Source organism: Hylobates moloch, unplaced genomic scaffold (genome assembly GCF_009828535.3).
Source record: "Hylobates moloch isolate HMO894 unplaced genomic scaffold, HMol_V3 SCAFFOLD_3, whole genome shotgun sequence".
Taxonomy (NCBI): domain Eukaryota; kingdom Metazoa; phylum Chordata; class Mammalia; order Primates; family Hylobatidae; genus Hylobates; species Hylobates moloch.
This window is the reverse complement of record NW_026652278.1, coordinates 134,365,632-134,373,821: the sequence shown is the minus strand read 5'-3', so window position 1 is coordinate 134,373,821 and position 8,190 is coordinate 134,365,632. Positions and strand designations below refer to the sequence as shown.

Here is an 8,190-nt window from a genome sequence, read left to right as displayed (position 1 = left end):
ACCAATCACAGGGGCTCCCACACTACAGGTCCCTCGGCCAAGGCCATTCCTTTCTCTCCAAGCATATCCAACTTGGGGACCCACACAGTGCTGCTGTGAAGACATGGCCAGTCCACTAAATGTCTACAAGAAATAACCATCTGTCACATGTAAACACCTTGCTGCTGATCCTCTCTGGATAGAAGAGGCTAAGGGTGCTGGTGTTTTTGATCCTGGAGGCTTGGGTTGGGTGAGGCCATTCTTCAGGGTCACTGCAATTGAAAACACTGTGGTGACTTCTGAAACGTGTCCATCCTTCCCAGGACACAAAATGCAGCACCCCTAGGATGTGACCAGTGACAGCTGATGCACTTCAAGAGCCAATTGCAAAAGCTGGGCAGGTTCTTTAAACACAAAGCTTAGTTCCCTGGCTGGGTGGTCTGACTGAACTGGCTGTCTGAAGAGGTTGTGGTTGGCATGGAATCGCTCACCTGGGGATTTGCCCTGGCATTGTACTCATTGCCATGGAACCACTGGGGACAGGAGTTGTGTTCATGCTATTAGGGGTCTCGCCAGCAGCCTGTATTTTAAAATAGACCAAATGAAAGATGGGCAAAAGAATCCCAACTAGAAGCATGATTAAAAAAAGACATTCCATCACTGAATTCCATAGTCTGCACCATTTGTTGGCATCCTTTGAGGAGCTGGGAGCAGTTGCTGATAGGAGGGTCTCTATGCAGAAACTTTCCCATAAAAAGATTTCTGACTGCAATGCACACTCAATATTCTGGTCAATCTCCTTAAAGAAATCCATCAGTTGACTGGCCTGGGCATCAGTGTCTGTGGCTGCTATCGGGATTTGGCAGTTCTGTGGTCACTTTGGTCTCTGAAAATGAGCTCAGAAGGGGTTTTAGTTCTTTGTGGGTCTCTGTTAGGATCCCCTTGTTTTTCACTGGAATCATAATGGATTCCAAGGCATATAAGTCTGAAAGGTCAACAACTCTCATGAAGTTGTTGACCTTGATATCTGTGACTTTACAGCTGTACTGCAAAGCCAGCTTGTTGAGGCTGTCCTCCTGGGCCAGCCCCTGCTGCAGTGGCACTGGCACCTGCTCCTGGCTGGTGGGGCTGGTAGGCACTGCTCTTCAGGGCTCCTTGTCCCAGGCTGCAGAACCACAGGGTGTGAGGGTGAGTTCCTCAGAGGAGTCCCCATTGGCATTCTTTTTTTGTTTTGTTTTTTGAGATGAAGTCTCGCTCTGTTGCCCAGGCTGGAATGCAGTGGCATGATCTCGGCTCACTGCAACCTCTGCCTTCTGAATTCAAGCGATTCTCCTGCTTTAGCCTCCCCAGTAGCTGGGATTACAGACATGTGCCACCACGCTCGGCTAATTTTTGTATTTTTAGTAGAGACAGAGTTTCACCATGTTGGTCAGGCTGGCCCCTTCCATGAAAGGAGGGGGTTCCTAAACGAAAGCTCACACAAAAACGCACACGGAGCAGCCAACCCCAAGGCTTGTAAGGGCAGCGCCCCAACATTCCACAAAGACAGAACCTCAGCCACGTGGGGTCAGCCTTGGACACTCAGGGTCACCGCCCATCCAGCTGCAGAAGGGTCGCCCAGGAGCCCGGGGAATGGTGGCTTGGCCCCAAAACAAGGAGTGAGACAGACTGGAAGGCTGAGCCCACACAGACCCCCCAGCCAGGACTGTGGACCTCTCCTCCAGGCTTGGTACCTCAGCCAAATTTAAATTTATGTTGTTGGAATCGTTAGTGACAGAATATACAGGTCTTATATAGGTTGGTGTAAAAGTAATTGCGGTTTTTGCCATTACTTTTAATAGAGCTCGTTGAGACGCCATGGTTTGTGATTTGTTGGTTGCATTGACTATTTCTCTTGTTTTCTCAATTCCCCATACCACACAAGAACTATTTTAGGTGTGTTTGTATCTTAATATTAACTGTGCCATTTACCATTGCTACTTTATCTGTTTAGGTTTGTTGATTAAATGTTCAAAAAATTTCTGTGTGCTGCCCAACTTGATCTTGCAAGTGATTACTGGTAGGTAGTGAAAGTCTGACTGTATAACTTTTAAGTCCTTTTCACATATGTAAGATAAGTCTACACAATTATTCCTCATAAATATAAAGTTAGAAATATTAAGAATTCTCATATTTGAAGATAACATAAAGTACAATTTAAAGAAGTAAACTTGTAAGTTCACTTGAGAACTACTGTTAGTGACCTTCATTATCACACCATTTGGTGTGGAAGTTAAACTGCTTATCTTAGAGTCAAAAAATATCCTTGATTACAATGCATCTGCTGGAATACAACTCAGCGTCTTTGGGCCAACTAGCATATTGTAGAACGAATAAAGAAAAGGCAAATGTAAATTAAGGGTCACGATATCAGCCATATGAGCACAAAATGTTATGGTGAAACTCAAGTAAGAAAATAGGCCGGGCATGGTGGCTCATGCCTATAATCCTAGCACTTTGGGAGGCCGAGGCGGGAGGACCACTTGAGGTCAGGAGTTCAAGACCAGCCTGGCCAATATGGCAAAACCTTGTCTCTACAAAAACTACAAAAATTAGCTGGGTGTGGTGGTGTGTGCCTGAAATTCCAGCTACTCGGGAGGCTGAGGCATGAGAATGGCTTGAACCCAGGAGGCGGAGAGGTTGCAGTGAGCCGAGATCTCGCCACTGCACTCCAGCCAGGGTGATGGAGTGAGACTCTGTCTCAAAAAAAAAAAAAAAAGTGTGTGAAAATACTTTGCAAACACAAGGCATATAAGCCTTGATGAACGGGGTGATGGAAGATATTTCTGACGGCCTATAGGCAACTCAGAGGCATTTTCTTTCTTCTAGAATCTTCCCTGTTTAGTGGAAATTGGATGCCTGGAAACAACATTTTCAGAATCCTGGCCAGCAGAATTCTGGGTTAGATTCTATCAACTCTATCAATTCTATCAATGAGAGGTGTCTGTGTGTTATTTGAAAGACTAAAGACTGCTTCAGCAGCAGTGGATGGATTCATGAGGAGCAATCTGAGAGATGCCTTTTTGTAGAGGTCTCTGAGCATTTACTTGCATATCACCCACCATGGAGCAAGAAGACCTATGTTCATTGCCAGCTATATCCTGCAATGCTTGTAACCTTTGAAGTTTCTGAAAGACACTAGTGACCCTGAGAGTTAGTGCTGGCTTTTTCTGACCTTCATTCCACCAGTCCTTCTACTGATTTTGTAATCATCGAAGTTACCGGATGTAACATCCTACTGCTTGAAACAGGTAAAATGAATTTTGCTTTTCTGAATGAATCCTGGCTGAGTTGGGAAATAATTTACACATTTACAATCAAATATGTGACTATTTATTTTCTTTTAATTTGTGTATTATTTATAATATATTTAAGGTGTACAAGTGCAGATTTCTTACATGCATATATTGCACAGTTGTGAAGTCTGGGCTTTTAGTGTACCCATCAACCAAATAGTGAACATCGTACTCAATAGGTAATTTTTAAGCCCTCACCTCCCTCCCATCCTTCCACATTTTGTAGTCTCCAGAGTCTATAATTCCACTTTGTATGTCCACGTGTACCCATTGTTTAGCTCCTACTTGTAAGTAAGAACATGCAATGTAAGTTATTTCCCTTGACACAATGGCCTTCAATTCCATCTGTGTTGCCGCAAAAGACATAATTTCATTCTTTTTATGGTTGAGTAGTATTTCATAGTGTGTGTGTGTGTATAAATAAAATATTTTCTTTATTCAATCCTCTGTTAATGGACACTTTGGTTGATTCCATATCTTTGATATTGTAAACAGTGCTGCGATAAACATATTGGTGCAGATTTTTTTTTTTTTTTTGAGACAGAGTTTTACTCTTGTTGCCCAGGCTGGAGTGCAATGGTGGAATTTTGGCTCACTGCAACCTCCACCTCCCAGGTTCAAGTGATTCTCCTGCCTCAGCCTCCCTAGTAGTTGGGATTACAGGCATGTGCCACCACGCCTGGCTAATTTTGTATTTTTAGTAGAGACGGGGTTTCTCCATGTTGGTCAAGCTGGTCTCGAACTCCTGACCTCAGGTGATCTGCCTGCCTCAGCCTCCCAAAATATTGGGATTACAGGCATGAGCCACCGTGCCCAGCCACAAGTATCTTTTTGATATAATGATTTATTTTCCTTTGGGCATATACTCAATAGTGGAATTGCTGGATTGAATGGTAGTTCTCATTTTAGCTCTTTGAGAACTCTCCATACTGTTTCCATAAATATTGTACTAATCTACATCCCACTGACAGTGTATAAGCATTTCCTTTTCTCCACATCCTCAGCAACACCTGGTTTATTTTTGAATATTAATAATAGCCATTCTGATTGGTGTAAGATAATATCTCATTGTGGTTTTAATTTGCATTTCTCTGATGATTAGTGATGTTGATTTTTTCATATGCTTGTTCACCATTTGTATATCTTCTTTGAAAAATGTCTGTTCATTTCCTTTGCCCATTTTTTAATGGGGCTATTTGTTTTATTGTTGATTTGTTTGAGTTACTTGTAGATCCTGGATATTAGCCCTTTGTCGGATACATAGTTTGCAAATATTTTTTCCCATTCTGTAGGCTTTCTGTTTACTCTATTGATTGTTTCTTTTGCTGTGCAGAAGCTTTTTAGTTTTAAGTCCCATTTGTTTATTTTTGTTTTTGTTGCATTTGCTTTTGAGGACTTAGTCATAACTACTTTGCATGGCCACTGTTCAAAAGAGTTTTTCCTAGGTTTTCTTTGAGGGATTTTTATAGTTTCAGGTATTATGTTTAAGTCTTTAATTTTACCCTAAGTTAATTTTTGTGTATGGTGAAAGGTATAGGTCCAGTTTCATTCTTCTGCATATGATTACCCAATTTTCCCAATACCATTTATTGAATAGGGTGTCCTTCCCCTATGCATAGTTTTGTTGACTTCGTTGAAGATCAGTTGATTGTATGTATTTGGCTTTATTTCTGGGTACTTTATTCTGTTCCATTGAGATCTGAATGTTTATTTTATTTTATTTTTACCAGCATGGCTATAGTCACCATACTGTTTTGGCTACCATAGCCTTGCTGTATAATTTGAAGTCAGGTAGTGTGATGCCTCCAGATTAGTTCTTTTTGCTTATGACTGCTTTGGCTATTCAGGCTCTTTTTTGGTTCTATATAAATTTTAGAATTGTTTTTTCTAATTCTGTGAGAAATGACATTGGTAATTTGACAGGGATTGCATTACGTTTGTAGATTGCTTTGGGCAGTTTAGTCATTTTAACAATAATGATTCTTCTAATCCATGAGCATGAGATGTTTTTCCATTTGTTTGTATAACATATTATTTTTTTTCTTTTTATTTATTTTTTATTATTGTACTTTAAGTTTTAGGGTACATGTGCACAACGTGCAGGTTTGTTACACATGTATCCATGTGCCATGTTGGTGTGCTGCACCCAGTAACTCGTCATTTAGCATTAGGTGTATCTTCTAATGCTATCCCTCCCCCCTCCCCCCTACCCCACAACTGTCCCCAGAGTGTGATGTTCCCCTTCCTGTGTCCATGTGTTCTCATTGTTCAATTCCCACCTATGAGTGAGAACATGCAGTGTTTGGTTTTTTGTCCTTGCGATAGTTTACTGAGAGTGATGATTTCCAGTTTCATCCATGTCCCTACAAAGGACATGAACTCATCGTTTTTTATGGCTGCATAGTATTCCATGGTGTATATGTGCCACATTTTCTTAATCCAGTCTATTGTTGTTGGACATTTGGGTTGGTTCCAAGTCTTTGCTATTGTGAATAGTGCCGCAATAAACATACGTGTGCATGTGTTTTTATAGCAGCATGATTTATAATCCTTTGGGTATATACCCAGTAATGGGATGGCTGGGTCAAATGGTATTTCTAGTTCTAGATCCCTAAGGAATCGCCACACTGACTTCCACAATGGTTGAACTAGTTTACAGTCCCACCAACAGTGTAAAAGTGTTCCTATTTCTCCACATCCTCTCCAGCACCTGTTGCTTCCTGACTTTTTAATGATGGCCATTCTAATTGGTGTGAGATGGTATCTCATTGTGGTTTTGATTTGCATTTCTCTGATGGCCAGTGATGATGAGCATTTTTTCATGTGTTTTTTGGCTGCATAAATGTCTTCTTTTGAGAAGCGTCTGTTCATATCATTCGCCCTCTTTTTGATGGGGTTGTTTGTTTTTTCTTGTAAATTTGTTTGAGTTCATTGTAGATTCTGGATATTAGCTCTTTGTCAGATGAGTAGGTTGGAAAAATTTTCTCCCATTTTGTAGGTTGCCTGTTCACTCTGATGGTAGTTTCTTTTGCTGTGCAGAAGCTCTTTAGTTTAATTGGATCCCATTCGTCAATTTTGGCTTTTGTTGCCATTGCTTTTGGTGTTTTAGACATGAAGTCCTTGTCCATGCCTATGTCCTGAATGGTAATGCCTAGGTTTTCTTCTAGGGTTTTTATGGTTTTAGGTCTAACATGTAAGTCTTTAATCCATCTTGAATTAATTTGTATATAAGGTGTAAGGAAGGGATCCAGTTTCAGCTTTCTACATATGGCTAGCCAGTTTTCCCAGCACCATTTATTAAATAGGGAATCCTTTCCCCATTGCTTGTTTTTGTCAGGTTTGTCAAAGGTCAGATAGTTGTAGATACGCAGCATTATTTCTGAGGCCTCTGTTCTGTTCCATTGATCTATATCTCTGTTTTGGTTCCAGTACTATGCTGTTTTGGTTACTGTAGCCTTGTAGTACAGTTTGAAGTCAGGTAGCATGATGCCTCCAGCTTTGTTCTTTTGGGTTAGGATTGACTTGGTGATGCGGGCTCTTTTTTGGTTCCACACGAACCTTAAAGTAGTTTTTTCCAATTCTATGAAGAAAGTCATTGGTAGCTTGATGGGGATGGCATTGAATCTATAAATTACTTTGGGCAGTATGGCCATTTTCACGATATTGATTCTTCCAACCCATGAGCATGGAATGTTCTTCCATTTGTTTGTATCCTCTTTTATTTCATTGAGCAGTGGTTTGTAGTTCTCCTTGAAGAGGTCCTTCACGTCCCTTGTAAGTTGGATTCCTAGGTATTTTATTCTCTTTGAAGCAATTGTGAATGGGAGTTCACTCATGATTTGGCTCTCTGTTTGTCTGTTATTGGTGTATAAGAATGCTTGTGATTTTTGTACATTGATTTTGTATCCTGAGACTTTGCTGAAGTTGCTTATCAGCTTAAGGAGATTTTGGGCTGAGACAATGGGGTTTTCTAGATATACAATCATGTCATCTGCAAACAGGGACAATTTGACTTCCTCTTTTCCTAATTGAATACCCTTTATTTCCTTCTCCTGCCTAATTGCCCAGGCCAGAACTTCCAACACTATGTTGAATAGGAGTGGTGAGAGAGGGCATCCCTGTCTTGTGCCAGTTTTCAGAGGGAATGCTTCCAGTTTTTGCCCATTCAGTATGATATTGGCTGTGGGTTTGTCATAGATAGCTCTTATTATTTTGAGCTATGTCCCATCAATACCTAATTTATTGAGAGTTTTTAGCATGAATGGTTGTTGAATTTTGTCAAAGGCCTTTTCTGCATCTATTGAGATAATCATGTGGTTTTTGTCGTTGGTTCTGTTTATATGCTGGATTACATTTATTGATTTGCGTATGTTGAACCAGCCTTGCATCCCAGGGATGAAGCCCACTTGATCATGGTGGATAAGCTTTTTGATGTGCTGCTGGATTCGGTTTGCCAGTATTTTATTGAGGATTTTTGCATCAATGTTCATCAAAGATATTGGTCTAAAATTCTCTATTTTGGTTGTGTCTCTGCCAGGCTTTGGTATCAGGATGATGCTGGCCTCATAAAATGAGTTAGGGAGGATTCCCTCTTTTTCTATTGATTGGAATAGTTTCAGAAGGAATGGTACCAGTTCCTCCTTGCACCTCTGGTAGAATTCGGCTGTGAATCCATCTGGTCCTGGACTTTTTTTGGTTGGTAAGCTATTGACTATTGCCACAATTTCAGAGCCTGTTATTGGTCTATTCAGAGATTCAACTTCTTCCTTGTTTAGTCTTGGGAGAGTGTATGTGTCGAGGAATTTATCCATTTCTTCTAGATTTTCTAGTTTATTTGCGTAGAGGTGTTTGTAGTATTCTCTGATGGTAGTTTGTA

General features: G+C 40.7%; 1 long non-coding RNA gene and 1 pseudogene across 1 annotated transcript in view; one reads left to right on the top strand and one right to left on the bottom strand.

The window, feature by feature from the left end:
• Positions 1-398: 398 nt before the first annotated feature.
• Positions 399-2,396, bottom strand: LOC116481182 (lysM and putative peptidoglycan-binding domain-containing protein 4-like; annotated as a pseudogene).
• Positions 2,397-2,864: 468 nt separating this feature from the next.
• Positions 2,865-8,190, top strand: part of LOC131383129 (uncharacterized) — a 100,262-nt gene continuing 94,936 nt past the window's right edge. The window contains exon 1 of the long non-coding RNA XR_009212911.1: positions 2,865-3,269. This is a non-coding gene — a long non-coding RNA (uncharacterized LOC131383129). The remainder of the gene's footprint in view (positions 3,270-8,190) is intronic.